Consider the following 16309-nt stretch of genomic DNA (forward strand, 5'->3'; position numbering starts at 1 on the left):
GGGCCGGCTCGCGGACCCTTCGTCTCTGACCCTGCGCTCAGGCGCCCCCTCCCCCCTACTCAGCTCGGAGTCCCCGCGCGCGCCGCCCCCGCGCGGAGGTTGCCTGGACAGGGAGGGCGGGGGAGCGGGAGAACCGCATGCATTTCATTCATGATTTTCTCTTCATGGGAGCCCCGGGCCCGGGCTGCGCCGATACGGCGACCGCCAGAGGGACCCCAGCGGGGCCGTGCGCGCCGAACCCAGTGCCGGACCTACAGGCAGACAGATGCGGGTAGAGGAAAGAGAGACAAAGGGGTCAGTGCTGGGGGGCGGGGAGTGTGCATGGAGAGGGTGCTGTGCCGCTCCCCGATGTTGCCCGCGAGATGCCAACATCTGCACGGAGTGGTTGCATACCCAGGCGCACACAGTACCGGGTGCCCAGGACCGGCTCCAGGACTTGGAGGCGGCACCCGCCTTCCCACTCTTCCCTCTTCAGCTTCTGGGGAGCAGGACCTCCCTCCGCCAGGTCTCTCCTGCCTGACGTTCCCCGTGGGGCGCGCACCTGTCTTGGCTTTCTCAGGAGCACCAGAGGCCAGGACGCCCAAGGAGCTACCCATGCGCCCCATTAACCCACATTTCCCAGCTGGCACCCCGCTAGCTGGAGGTTCCTGATATTCCTGATGAGGGGCTTTTTGAGGCATCAGGCTGCACACAGCAGGGATCCTAAGCTCCATTTTTATATGGGGAAACCGAGGCACAACACCACACAGCTACCACCCTGGTTCCAGCCACCATCCTCTTTCACCTGGATTTCTGCAATAGCCACAGACTGGACTCCCTGCTTCCAGCCTTGGCCCCTGCAGTCGATTCTCTACACAGCAGTCAGAGATCCTTTGAACACGTAAGTCTTCTCCTTCGCTGGAAATCCTACAGTGGCTCTTCCTTTTAGACAAGTGAAAGCTAAAGCCCCATAACATCCTGCAAGGCCTCTCCTGAGCTGGCTGCCTTTGAACTCTCTAACGTCACTCCCTACCACTCTAGTCACACAGGTCTCTTTTAGTGCATCACCAACATGGCAGCCACCCTGTGGCCTCAGGACCTTTGCACGCCTCTGCCTGGAAACTTCCGCAGATGGTCACATGTCTTGCTCCTTTACTTCTTAAATGTGTCACCTCAAAGAGGTCTTCTGTCACCATCCTTTTTTAAGTTGGAGACCCACTCCCCCTATTTTCTCCATAGTAGTCAAAACCTTTATTTTGTGTTTCCTATGGTTCTTTGGCCCTTCGCCGTTAGCTCTCACCTCAGTCCTCTGGCATTCCAGTCCTCCAGGCTCACCAAAATTTTGTTCTCTAAACAAACTGATTTTTCCCATTTCTATCCTTCGTTCATCCTGTGCTTTCAGCCTGGAAAGCCATGCCCCTATGTTTTACCTAGTTTGAAAGGTCCAGTTCAAATACATCCTTCTCCATGGGGCCTTCACTCCTATTCTGGGGGTACTCTGTACTCATTCCTTTCTGTCTGCCATGATAGCAGTTCCCCCCTTTCTTTCCTTCCTTCCTTCCTTCTTCCCTCCCTCTTCCTTCCTTCCTTCCTTCCTTCCTTCCTTCCTTCCTTCCTTCCTTCCTTCCTTCCTTCCTTTTCCAAGTGCAGTATAAACTCCTAGGATAGGGCTGAGTCTCTTATCTCCCCCCAGTTCCCAGCACAGAAGGGACCATCAGTACATGCTTGTGGGTCAAGGGCAGTGATTTGGAAGGCCTGGATCTTGTTTAGTCCTTTTTTCCCTAGGAGGGGCACAGAGCTCAGCTAGGTCTTCTTGTTATCCTCAAGTAGTTGCCTGTGGATCCAATATCAGATAACCAGGCCGTGCTGCTTGGTCTGTATGGTATGTGGGTAGACATGTCAGTTGGTGCTCAAGGACTTGCTCTCCCTCCCTGAGAGCATCATCTCTGCCCTTCAGCATAAGGCTGATTTTCCCTGATGGCGTCAATGTAACAACAGCAGCTACCATAAGTGAACGTTTCGTATGCTCCAGGCACCGTTTTGTGTATTTTTCATGCACAGCTCTAGTTCAACTTCATGATAACTTGGGAGGCAGGCATTTTGATATCCCCATTTTCAGAACAGAAACCAGAAAGAATAAGTGACTTACTTAAAGCCTTACAGTTGATATGCGAGGGGTGTGTGTTTCAAATTCAGATCTAGTTAATTCCAAAGCCCGAGTTCATAGAGCCTGGGTGCCTTACCAGTGAAAGCCCTGGAGACTGATGGAGGTGTGGGGGTGGGGGGAGGGCTCAGAGAGCCTCAGCAAGGTCAGCCTGGCCCAGATTCTTTTGGAACCCAGCTCAGGAGTCGCAGAGGCTTGGCCCTCCAGTGGGTGCGGGACCTCACAGGTTTCTGTCAGTGATGCCTGTGATGTCCTGTGCTGGAGGCTATTTGTTGCCCGCCGTAAAGACGATGCCGGAAGGCCAGCACTGCCTCACAGACATTCCTAGCTGTGTGCTGGGTTCCAAACCCAGCCCCAGCTGTCAGATATGGTTAACGTTCATCTCAAAGGGTTACAGTAAGGATCTGTGATGATATATATGGTAATATACCTGCATGATACATACCTGCCTGCTCGTCTATACCTACAAAGTAGTAAAGGCTCCAAAAATGATCTGTCTCCTTTGCTTCTTGTAGGGGATTTCTGCCTCGTGGGGATATAGCTAAACTAGTCTTCTTACCCTGTTTCTGCCCTGTACATCCTCTTTTTAAAGAGTTTCAGAGCCCCATTGTCCGGTAAGTGTTACCGTGGGGCGCAGTTAAGGAAGGAAAGTCTAACTTTATGAAGGGCTTTAAAAACAAGCTATCCATGTTGCTTCCCTGTATTCTCTCCTTTCATGTGCATGGGTACATTGGGAGGGAGGCACTGTTACTACCAACGAGGAAACCGAGACCCAGTAGTGTGGCCGGCCATGGCTTCCCCATGGCCACAGTACTCCCTAATGAATGGCAGGAATGAGATTCTTTTTTTTTTTTTTTTAAGATTTTATTTATTTATTTGACAGAGACAGCCAGCGAGAGAGGGGACACAAGCAGGGGGAGTGGGAGAGGAAGAAGCAGTCTCCTAGCGGAGGAGCCCGATGTGGGGCTCGATCCCAGAATGCCGGGATCACGCCCTGAGCCGAAGGCAGACGCTCAACAAGTGTGCAACCCAGGCGCCCCAGGAATGAGATTCTGATCCGTGTCTGACTCAGTGCCCTGAGCAGCACTGGTCTCTTCACCCCATCAGCATGCAGAGTGAGCCCACCATTTTCCTTTCTCTTCTCTGATGGGGAAGAAGGAGAATTCTGTGAGTCCCATGGCAATGAAGTCGTCCTTGGGGGTTTGGGAGGGGTTAGGCTTACTGCGCCACTTGGTGTGACTCACGTACTCTCTCTTGAGGAAGGGAGGAGGAGGGGCTTGGGAAAGAGGAGAAGGCGGGAGAGAAAGAGGGCCTGACTAACCAGAGAGCATCTTGCTGGTGGTTTTTGATGGGCTCTTAGAGATTAGAGTCAATATTTCTTGCTTTTGGTCTCTCTTGGAATTCACTCTACTGGTAATGAATTGTTTTGCTTCAGTGAAAATGTTCCCCTATCCAGATTTTATTTATTTACTTACTTATTTATAACCCACCCCAACCCACAAAGGATTTGAGGTAGCTTACCACAGGAGCAGAAACCATAAAACAATGTTAAAATATCAATAAAGATAGAGAATCAGGACCAAGGAAGATGTAAATAAACTTTGAGAGACAAGACCAAGGCTTGATAATTACAGCTGATTTTTATCGAGTTCTTCCTGAATGCAAAGGAATTTATGCACATTATTTTATTTAACCCGTAAAAAGAGCCCTGTGAGGCAGGTGCTATTATTATCTTCATTTTGAGGCGTAGGGAACCGAGGGCCTGAGAGATGAGCTACGATGCCCAAAGTCACGTAGCTGGTGAGCAGTAGAACCAATATTTGGTTTGGTTTTGGAACTCGTGCCCTTCACCACTGTCCTGCCCTGCCTCTCCAACGGACAAAAGACCACAGATATGCAGACTGCAGGGGCCTCCAGAGTACTGGGCTTGAGCCCCAAATTCAGTTCTGATCTTCTTGGATGTCAAAAAGAAAGGAAAATAGCACATGGAACTAATGCCCTCACACTGTTCAAGTCTCTGCTCAAGGTCACTTCCTCAATGAGGCGCACCGGACGTTGTCATCTGTTTGGATCACTGATACATACCAAGCATCTCAGATAATGCCTGGTGTGTCGTAGGTGCTCGATACATTTTTGTTGCATGCTTGAATGATCAATTCAGCGAGGAAGAGACAGACCAATATGTCTAAAGTGGCAAAGTAGGTCACCTTTTTTTTTTGCTAGCTCATATTTTCTTTCATTCCTTCCTCCTTTCTTTTCTTCTTTGTTGTTCTCCTGTTCCTTTCCATAAAGAATTTTTGTTGTTCTCCTGTTCCTTTCCATAAAGAATTTGAGGCAGCTTGAGCATAGCTTTAGGAGGGTTCTGATGGTAGACTCTTAGGGTCCCCCTGGCCAATGGCCTTAGTGTCATTGTTATAGCAAATGCATAAATGGGATTCATGAAGCTGATTTTGGGGAGGTCTCTCAACACAAGTTGGGCATTATCCCACACCTAAATTGGCAAAGGTAATTTGTTTAGGGGTCTAGGAATAGTGTCCAAGTACCTTTCCCAAGGACTTGGGATTTGGAGCAGATGCTGTGGGGATGGAGATGGAAAATTAAAGCAGAGCATTTGTGTGAAATAATTGACTTAAAAGGAGAGGACATCTTTGTGTTCCTAAGAGCTCACCTCCGGAGTCAGATTTCCTGGCTGCAAGCCTGAAGAGTGAAAAGCCAAGGACATTAACAAGGTTTGTCAGAGGAGAAGCTGAGCTGAGACCAATTGCTGGGGTGGATGCGGGTTGGGGGTGTGATGTGATCTTTTTGTAGGAGCTGGCTTCAGATCCGGCCCAAGCCTCTGAGAGCCGCAGACACCAGCTTGTCAACTCAAGGTGAGGGCCAAGGGCACCTGGCTGCCAATCCCAGGGAGAAACATCTGAAACACTGTCTCAGAAGGAGTGGGAGTCAGAACTTTGATCACACCTCTAGGATCCTATGAAGCAGACTCATGCAGCAGATACTTTATGGAGGGCCTCCTCTGAGCTGGCCACTGTTCCAGAAGCTGGATACACGTTAGAGAACAAGATGGGCAGCTTCCCTGCTCTCCTGGAACATACATTCTAGGGGGACACACTGCAATGAACCAAGTTAAAATAATGAATAAAAGGATAATTTCAGACAGTGGTAATGGCAGTGAAGGAAAAGAAAGAAGAACAGGGTGATGGATAGTGGTGGCAGAGGGAGGCTGCTTCTGACTGGGTGTTCAGGGAGGGCCTCTCAGAGGAGGTAACATTTGAGCAGAGACTTGAGTTATAAGAAGAAAATGGCCATGCAGAGTAGGGAAGAGCTTCGCAGGCAGAACTTTCTCTTCTAGGCACAGCAGGAAGGCCAGGGAGAGATGGGGGAGAGGACGCTGGGGGAGTTTGAGTTTCATTCTAGTGATGGGAAGCTACAGGATGTGTCTCTGTGGAGAATGTGATGGGGCTTGACTTGAATGTGGCATCCTAGAGAGCAGAAGCATCAGAGCAGCACTGAGAATCTCAGCCCTCTGCTCTCAAAGGGCCCCCAGAAGATGTGCCTTCCAGTGCTTCCCAGGCTGGCTGCCTCTCAGAATCATTGGGGGGAACTATTTAAAAAATATAGATTCTCAAGCTTTCCCCACCCTCCAGAAAGTCTGACTCATAGGATCCGGGCGAGGCTCTATCTTCAGGTGATGTTGCTGATGGGCTGGGAACAACCAGCCGGTCAGCCCCCCCCCCACTTTGGGGGGAGTATACGGAGGTGCAAGAAGGAGAAATGACTTGCCTGAGGCCACATGGGGTGTCTCCTGACCCTGAAGCACTGACGGCCAGGTGTGTCTGGCAACAAGCCACAGGAGTGATTATTGGCTAACGTAGGCAAAGGGGAATTTATTGGAAGGCCATGGGGGAGCTTGTGGTTGGAAGGGAAGGCTGAAGAACCATACTTGGAAAGGTGGGAGTCGGGTTTGTAGGTTTGTAGGGTTGGAACATCTCCATTGTCACAACCAGGCGTCTCCATAGAGATGCATGGCCACCTAACTTGGTTTTCTTCCTTCCTGCCCCTCAAGACTCAAAGTTCTGGGAGAGCGAGAGACTGATGGGCTGGGTTCTGGTTGTGGACTCACCCCACTGGCTAGGGGAGGACATACCCTGATTGACAGTCCTATTCAGACTTCACTCAAAACTTCATCCAGAAGGAAACCAGGGGTCTGTTACCAAAAGAGCAGCCACAAATGTCCACTACATGTGGCACCTCAGGGGGTGGTAAAGATCACTCATCACTATCATTGTTATCATCGTGACACTTACTCATTTACAGTGTGCCGTGTACTATTCAAAGCATGGTACATATAGGAGCTAATTTAACTCATACTTTAAGGCTGTGAGGCAGGTAGTAAAGTAGGTGCTGAGCGAGGAAACTGAAGCACAGAGAAGGCATGTAGCGAGTAATGTCTAGATTCTCCTTTTACAGGTTCCAAAGGTCATTTACACCTATTGCCTAATTCGGTCCTCATAGGAACCTGTAAGGACAGGCATTTTTACAGGTGCAGAAAGTGAGAGTGTGCATGCTTTAGAATCTAGTCAGTAAGTGGGGGAGTCCTAGCTTCATACGTTCACTCATCCATCCATCCATCCATCCATCCACTCATCCATCCATCCATCCACCCACCAATTCACTCGCTCATTCATTCACCAAGCAGCAAGCAGCTGTCAGGTTCTGGGAACTCATTGGTAAACAAGCTATGGTTTCTCCCCTCCAGGAGTTCACCAACCCCAGGTAGAGTGTTTGTGGCCGTGGCAAGAGAAGAGTCTAGAACATGAGGCTGGCCCAGAAAAAAAACAAAACCAAGGGCCTCGTGGTAAGGAGTTTGGATTTTGTCTTAAGGGCAACTACAGAAGGATTTTAAGCTGGGAATGTGTGTCTTATGAAGACAGCTCTGAATGCAGTATGAAGAATGGACTGGAGGGGTAAGAACGAAGGTAGGGAGACAGTTGTAGGGTAATTTGGGTGAGAAAGCATGGCTGCCTGGGTTAGGATGTTGGCACTGGAGATGGAAGGAAGTAAACAGAGTTGACAGATAAAAAGTGGCATTGACAGGACTTGCTGGTTGGCTGAGGGTGGGTTTTAGGATGAGGGCAGGGTTTCTGACTTGGGCATCTGGATGAGCTGTGGAGCCCTAACTGTGGGTGAAGACTAGCTGAGGAGCCATTCGAGTGTGGGAGATGATAGCTCAGTTTTGGACAGGCGGCATTTGATGTTCCAGTACGATAGCATCAGGGAGGGAGACAGAAGTTTGTAGACCTTTTGCCTCCAGACCTTGTGATCTTCCCAGAATGCCTTGCTAATTGAGAAGCTCCGTCTGTGAAGAACACTGAGACACCCGGAGACTGTCAGATAAACCTTGGAGATCCCCTGCATCATTGCCCTCACATTTCAGATGAGAAAGCAGAGGCCAGAGAAATGTGGTTCCTGGAAGGTCACACAGCGAGCAGATGGTTGAACAGAGCACGGGGCTTCCCGGAAGGCCCCTTCCCTACCACCCCACAGGACCCTAGTCCGGAGGGCGCCCACCAGACACTTGCAGCCGAAGCCAGACTCCAGAAGGGCTCTGTCTGGCCTGCAACTAATTCAAACTAGTTGTCATCATTAAAAAAAGATTAGGACATTTCAAGTACAAATCCATATTTAAAAAAAATAACAGAAGACCTGGCAACTTCAGGCTCACATGCCTCCGTGACAGTGACCAATGACGCTGAATAGCAGCTGCTCCCTTGAAGGGGGGCGTGTTCAGTTTGCCACAGTCCCCACTCTTTTCCCCATCACCGGGGGCATGTGCTATTTGCCATTTGTCAACAGGCTCGCTCTGTTGTTTTTCTTAAAGAGCAAAGTCACATATTTTTGGTGTAACTAAAATATCTCTTATCTGTCCCAACTTGCTTCATTTCCCTGGCCTCTGAAAGCATTTGAGTTATGACCCTGCCCCTTCCCCTCTGTGAACCACACATTCCTCTTTTGGAAAGCGAGGCATTTGAATACGATGATTCTGAGGCCCTCCAAGTCTGCACTTCAGAAATGAGTTGTGCTATTGACAATGCGTAATTGTTCTGCAGGTGGTTTTTGACGGATTGCTCACCCTTGACTCTTTTGTCCTTGAATTATGATTTATCTAAGCCCTTGGAAGAAAAATGCCTTTTGTTTTGGGAGTTTATCCTTCATCTTTTGATTTTGAAAAAAAGAGATGAGTCCTTCAAACAATGCAGCATAGCTGCGGTTGCTAGGCAGACAACAGCAGAGGCTACCCGGAGACGGAGCCAGCAGAAAACTCTTGTCTCCCTTTCTCTTCCCTTCCCACCCCTTCCCATCCCTACCCATTCTATCTCTTCCCTACCTTTCCCTTCCTCTTTCCTTTCCTTTCCCTTCCCTTCCCTTCTCCTCCTCTCCCCTCCCTTCCTCTTCCCTGTCCTTCCTTTCTCTTCCTTTCCTTTCCCATCCCTTTCCCCATCCTTCCCTCTCTTCTCTCTCTCTTTTCTCTTTTGAGCAAAGATGTCATAATCAAAAACCTCTTCTAAAAAGACCAGTCTTATCACCAATAGAGTTTAGGTTGCTCTGAATCCAAAAGGGTTATTTCTAAAGACCACCCCCCTCCCCAGCCAAACTATCAAATACTCAGTGACATGAACTCCTGGGTTTTAATTCTGGCTCTGCCATTAGATAGTCATTTCACTTTGGGCAAGTAATTTACTTTTCTCTGGGTTTTGGTTTCCCCACCTATAAAATGGAAGGTTGGAGGAAATGCTTGGATGCTCTTGCATTTCCTTATGGCCCTAACATTTTAGGAGACTTCCAGAGATTCAGAGAGTAAGGTATCACCAGCTGGTAAAGTCTCTGTGACTCTCCTTCAGGCTCAGAAAGACCCTGAGATCTCTTCACCCTGAAACCATAATACTCAGCAAAATGTCTTTGGCTTCCTCTCCTCTGGCTCTCGGACTTGTTTGTTTGTTGTTTGTTTTTGTTTTCATTTAAGCAATCTCTACACCCAATGTGGGGCTTGAACTCACGACCCGAGATCAAGCATCTCATGCTCCTCTTAACTGAGCCAGCCAGGTGCGCTCCCTCTGGGGATTTAGTCAGTGGTAAAGGAAGGATTTCTATCCACTCTTCTCAGTAGATGTGATGTGCCCGCCAGTATCTGTCTTGCTAGGTAATCTTACTTTTAGCATTGTTCCTTTGTTGTAGGACCTAAATGTTTGTAATTATTTAATTCAAGTACAGTATCGCCCTCCAGTATCGCCCTCAACTGCAGGTCCCCGGCCACAGGGATGATGGAGACGATTTAAGCAACAAGTGCACCCCCTAGTGACCGATGTAAAAATTGCAGACAGGCTCAGCTGTTCAACAAATACCGAATTTAAACCCTGCCTCTGCCTAACCCTCAAGGTAAGATTTTTAAAGAGGGCATAAAAGTCCTGTAAAGTAATACACAGCCTACAAATAGGAAAGTTATTGTTTCTGAAAGTTGTATGTCCACTCCCAGAGCCAACATTTACCCATTTGACATGTCCACCCCCAGGGCTCCTCAGTTCTTAACAGTTGGGGCAGTGGACGTGTTGAGCCCCACACTGCCATCCTCCAGTTACGCCTGTTTCTTGGCGCAGCAGTGGGATTGGCTATTCCGGGACATAATCAGCTCTCAGCTGTTGGAGATATAGACACAGATATTGCAGGAGTCCTTCTTAGTACTGCTAGAAAAGGGTAAGGATAATGTTAGATTCACTTATTCAAATGATCAAATACTGAGTACCTACTATGTTCCAGAAACTTCCTAAGTGACAGCTGTACAAGTTGTGAACAAAACAAAGACCTTGTTTTATGAGCTTACATTTTATCGGTGAGGGGAACAAGCCCCAATATTCTTTTCTAATGAAAGAGGCTAAGATTAATCAATGGCAAGTAATGGTAGTCTGGTTTGGCAAAAATTTGTGACGGTGATTTGGTCAGGCACTCGGGGCCCTAATGAGATTTAGTGTATCAGGTTGAAAGCAATTGAGGCCTTAGGGTATCACGCTGACAGACAGAAGTCCTACCCCCAAAGCTATTCAGGGTCCTGAAAGTGGATACCAAAGGAGGCTGGTTCAAGGTCTTTATTCTCCCAGGTGTGATTAGTCCAGGGTAGAGCCCGTGGATGAGAGGAGAAGAGAAAGAGGAAGGTATACAGACACCAGGAGTTGCCTATATTCACAAATCACCAGAGCTGGAAGACCAACTTAGAGATGGTCTCTTGTAACAGGGTAACTGAGACCCAGAGAGAAGGGCCTTGCCTGAAATCACAATGAATGATCGTTAGACAGTGGGATTAAAAACTGAATGTGTATAAATTGATAAGGAGAATAAACATATTGCAAATAAGTATAAATAGCATGATTCCAATTTTGGTTAAAAATCATATGTGGTTATATTTTGGAGGCAGGATCATAAGAGTTTTAATTTTTTTTTTGGCACACATTGATGTACTTCCAAAATATTCCACAGTGAGAGTGCATTATTGTAAAATAAAAATAAATGAATTCAAAAGAACTTGTATTTTCAGTGATTCAAGAGAAATAAACCAAAATCCGATGACAGTGGTGGAACACACACGGGTACGTGCACACACACACAGACACACATGTGTGTGTATATATATGTATATATATATATTTTTTTTTTACTTTCATGAATCTTCTGCATTTTATTTAATAACTGTTGAAGACATCACTAGTCTTCCCAATATGCCATTCCTCCATCGTTCTGGGCATACAGCAGGATTCCCCTTTCTTAGGGATTACTCTCCCTTGGCCCTTGCCCTTATTGTATTCCTCATTCTGCCCGATAGGTTATAACCTGTGTGATCAGTGGAGACTTAGGGCTACAGCATTCGATTTCCAGCGCAAGTCTCTCCAGCAGCAGTGACCCCTAAGCCTCACGTTGAGATGGAAGTGCCTTAAGCTGGAAGTTTCCTGCCCTGCCAGTTCTGGGCCTGGAGGACAGCCGCTCTGAACAGATGCCTAGACATGTTGTGGACTTTGTATGCAAAGGAAATACCCTCTCTTCTGTGATGTCACTGGGATTTTGGTGGTGCTTGTTACCACAGCATTCCGTAGTCTATAACGACCAGTACAGTGACACATATCAACTTATAAAATAAAAAGAATCATTATCATTTTGTAAAATGTCATCAGTGAAACATACAATATTCAGAAATGTTTATGTCAAATTTCACATTAGGTTATATTTGTAGTGAATAATCAGCCTAAGTTTGATTTAAAATCAAGATAATTTTTTTCAAGTAAGGAATATTGGTGTGTGATGACTAGTTTACTGATTTGCAGACTTGGACTGTTGGGAGGGGCCTCCAGCTTGCGTCTGGCACATTCTACAAGCTCATATAGAGGTATATAGACACCATCCGATACAAACGCATTATCTAAACGAATAGCTTTCAAAACCTTAATAACCAGTAATACCAGGAGAACTTTACAAAAACAGAGACTTCTCAGTCACACCTCTAGAGTTTTGGTGAAGGAGGCCTCGTACAGGACCTAGCAAATAGCATTTTAAGAAATCTGCCGGGAGATTTCAATCCCAGGTCTGGGAATCACTGGTCAAGGCAAGGACTTCAAACTGCATTTGTCATTCAATTTAAGTGTCATTTAAATTTTGTGTTCACTTTGAAATTGAAATCACTTCTGCAATTTCAGATCAGGTAGAATCCTAGGTGAGGATTCATGCGTGCGTGATTTGTTAAGGCGTGCTCTCGGGGGAAGCCTGGAAGGGAACAAGGAAAGTCAGACAGAGAAGAAGAAGCCGCTGAGCCAGAGGATGATGTCAGCAAAGTCTAGCCTCAGTGTGATCTTGCAGGGAGCTCTGGCGTGTAAATGGCTCCCCGGAGTTGTCCCACCTTGAGCCAAGGGAGCTTCTGTACGCGCCCCCCCCCGCCCAACACTGGGCAGTCACTCATCATAGGCAGCCTGGACTGCGGGTATTGGAAGCTTGAGGTGGATCCAATCAGCCAAGGACAACTTGCCGGTGGAGTTGCACGTGTGAGCTGTTAGCAGGATTTCAGTTGGCAGCTGGGGGATAAGCACAGCAGATTGGGAAAAGGGATCCCGGGGCGCCACCAGCATCTGCTCTGATCCAGCTCTAGCACCACTTAGAGCCCCTTGCTTCTCATGTTGAATTCACTCCACCTTGTGTCAGCTCCTCCGGGATTCTGGAGGGCCACAGTGTGTAGGAAAGTTGGAAGAGAGGGATATGGGATGAGTTGCAGCCCCCGGTTCTGTGGCTGGACCCAAGGCTGCAACAAATGCTTATCGTCTCCTTTCTGTACCGCCCATGACGGCTTCCCTTCACCTCTGCTAACATTTCTGCTGGTCTAGGTGGCTTGATGGTGGAGTGACCTAGACACTCAGGGGGTCGGAACCCCTTTTTATCGTGTTCTTATTTGGCCATGGTTGCTGTATTTTTCTCATTTACAGTTAAACTTGCATCCTCCCTACCCCCAGTATGTGGTCACAACCCTACGACCTCATGATAAGGACCAGTTACTCCTGGAAGTACAGTGGTGCCTTTCTTTGACTGGTGGTGTGCTGGCACGAAGACCAGGACATGTCTAGGAGGCAGCCAGAGTTTTAAGTTCAACGAGCTTGTTTTATTCCTTGGTGTGAGCATGCTGCTTGTGGGGACCAGGACCTCTGGATTCCCAGAGTCCCGAGGTGTAGGCATGGGAAGCACAAATTCCCTAAGTGGGTCACTGGGAGTAAAGGTAAGTGGGGCCACTCTTATTTAACCTCTTCATTCCTGGACCCAAGTATTCCACCAATGGAGGACATTCCACCGAGGGTGGCCATTGGTTTGAGAATGTCTGACTTTTCTGCTGCATCTGTAAGAGGTGCGTTCACCGCTCTCAGGTTAGTAACTTTGGGATAATGTGGTAAGTGATAAGAGCATTGGATTCCACATGCCCATTGCTTTTCTCTTTCGCCATGGATAGGGTTCCTTGATCCAAAGCAATATTATCTGTAATTTCACGTTGGTAAATGAGATACTGTGCAGGGAGGGGACTGGAGTGAGGCGAGTGGGGTGCCTCAGATGCAGACTCGAAGATGACATGCACTCTTTGGTGTTCCAGATGCCCCACCGGCCTTACCTTGGTCCTGGCCCTGACTCTGTGAGCCCTCGGATTATGGCGCTGGTGGAGGCGCTCCAGGCAGGAAAGGGCAAACTGCAACACCTAGAATATGTGTCAATCCTAGGCAGGATGAATTGCTGCCATTTCCAGGATGGAAGCTTCCAATTATAGCCCACATGTCAATAGGTGGCTTGTTGGCCTCCTTGGGGGTCTGAGTGTTGGGCTTTATTGCTGACGGGTTGGACATCAGGAGCAACAGTAGCCAGATCAGTCTTGGTGAGAAGAAATGGTGCTGCAGGACCCAGGCATAACCTCCATCTCTGTCACCATAGCTGCTCCACTCGTGATCCCATTTCACCCACATTAAGGTGTCCAAGGACAGGCTGGCGGGCATCTAATGGATCCTGCCCACTCGGTTGTTTCCATGCTGCTTCTGCAGAGGACGCCCTCTGGTGGGCATTCATGTGTGATACAAAGCATACAGTTCAGGGGTTTTTAGTATATTCACAGCGTTGGGCAAACACCCCTACAATCCAATTTTAGAATATTTCATCACCGCAGAAAGAAACCCTGTACCCTTTGGCAGTTATTCCCCATTCCTGCTCCTCGTCCCCTCGCCCCCGCCCTGACCCCTGGAAACCACTCATCTACTTTCTGTCTCGATGGATTTGTCTCTTCTGGGCATTTCACATAAATGGAGTCATACAATATGTGTGCTTGTTTGTGTCTGGTTTCTTTCACTGAGTGTAAGATTTTCAAGATTCACCGTGTTGTGGCATGTTTTAGTACTTCCTTATTGTTAGGCCAAATGATAGGCCATTGTAGGGGTATACATTTTGCTTACCCATTCATCAATTGATGCATACTTAAGTTGTTTCCACTTGTTTGCTGTTACGAGTAAGGCTGCTATGAATGTTTGTGCACAAGTTTTCGAGTAGACATGTCTTTTCATTTCTCTTGAGTATATACCTGGGAGTGGAATTGCTGGGTCAGATGGTGACTCTATGCTTAGTGTTTGGAGGAACTGCCCGACTTTTGCATGGTGGCTGCACCGTTCTACCTTCCCTCCAGCAATGCATGAATGTTCTTCTTTTCCTGCCCCAGATACCTCTAGTACCATGGGATCTGTGGGCCATGTGGCCCGAGTGGCCTGGTTACACATACTGCAGACTGAAATTGCTACAGAGTCCTTTCTGACTTCAGCTTACCCTCAAAACTGGCATCCTTCCTCATCACTCTGGGTCTGAGCAGTATCTCCCAGTGGGAAACGTGCTGCTTCCAAAACCCAAAAAGGCTTAGCAAGACTTGCACTTCTTTCTTGATGGCAGGAAGTGTAAGTTACAATATCTTATGTTTTACTTTGAAGGGGGTGTCCCAGCATGCCTCAAAACCACCGAACCCCTAAAACTTCATAGATAAGGCAGGCAGGGCCCTGCGCTTTTAAATATTTATCTCCTAGATATCCAGAGTACTTGTCACTTCTTGATCATCAGGTCACATTGATACGATGGTGTCAATATAATGGACCAATATGGTATTTTCTGGAATGTCCAGATGGCTCATGTCTCTTTAGAATATTTTGCGACAGAGAGCATAATTGTTGTATACTCTTGTGCATCTCACCTGACCTTCCTTCCTGATGGGTATTAAAAATAATGCATCTGCCAGATCAAAAGCCGCCCCATATACCAGAGGCCATGTTACCATGTTCTAGTAAAGATAGGAAATACAGCACAACAGCTGTAGCTGGTAGATGTCAGTCATCCACTGTCATCTGCCATATTCATCTTTTTACGGGGCCAGACTAGTGAATGAAATGCACATATGATCAAGACAATCACTTCTGAATCGTTTGAATTTTTGAAAGTAGTACCAACCTTTGCCATCTCCCCTGGAATGCAACTTTTTTTTAAAAATTATTCTTTTGGCTAGAAAGGGTATAGTTTCAGGGACTTCTGAAATGATATGATTTTTCATACTATAACAGCTTTTACTCCATAGGTAAGGAACCAGTATGAGGCTTTTGCTAACTGTTAAGGAAGACCATTCCAGTTCCATATTTAAGAGTTGAGGAGATGACCACCAGTTGCTGTGTGAACTCTATGGGTTCACTGTGAGACAGACCTGGCTTAGGATTCCATTTATTACTTGACTCCCATGTGCCATTTCTCTAAGAGGGGACAAGTACGGCACTTTGGTTCCATGGGTTTCTGGGTCAGCTCACTGATTCCTATTGTCTCATGAGTTATAATCTTGTACTATCAGCATTTATTTTGATGCTCATGTTGTCCCAGATTTTTCCAGTAAGAGTCCCTTTAAGCTGGTTACTGTGTTTGTTTTTAAGATTTATTTATTTTAGAGTGAGAGAGAGAGCACTCATGTGCACATGTGAATGAATGGGGTGGGGGAGCAGAGGGAGAGGGAGAGAGAATCTCAAGCAGACTCCCCACTGAGTGTGGAGCCCGACACAGGGCTCGATATCATGACCCAGAGGTCATGCCCTGAGCCAAAATCAGGAGTTGGACGCTTACCTGACTGAGCCACCCAGTCACCCCTCTGTGTTTGTTTTGCATGTCTCCATCATTCTTTGAGTGTCTCCTTACTTTCTAGAATAATACAACTTTTCCAAGTTCATCTTTGGTTTTTTTCCCGCCTCAGTCCTGGGATCAGCCTTTTTTTTTTTTTTTTTTTTTTTTTTTNAGTAGACTTACTTTCTTTAAATGGAGAATGGTATTTAGAACCTAAAATCTATTAGAGTGTTGCTGCTTCCAGCCCCCACCCCCACGACCAGTTGGCAGAGTTAGAATATATATGTGTGTGTATGTGCATATGTGTGTGTGTGTGTGTGTGTATGTAGAGGTTAACATAGATATTTCTGTATCTAGATATATATTGGAAACCATTAGCTTCATCTATACCTCCAGTTCCAACTCAACACCGGTCCAACAGGGTTGGATACAGCTTTCCCTGTACTTGCCTGTTCCAACTGTGAGAAATCT

The sequence above is a fragment of the Ailuropoda melanoleuca genome, chromosome 16 (genome assembly GCF_002007445.2).
Source record: "Ailuropoda melanoleuca isolate Jingjing chromosome 16, ASM200744v2, whole genome shotgun sequence".
Taxonomy (NCBI): Eukaryota; Metazoa; Chordata; class Mammalia; order Carnivora; family Ursidae; genus Ailuropoda; species Ailuropoda melanoleuca.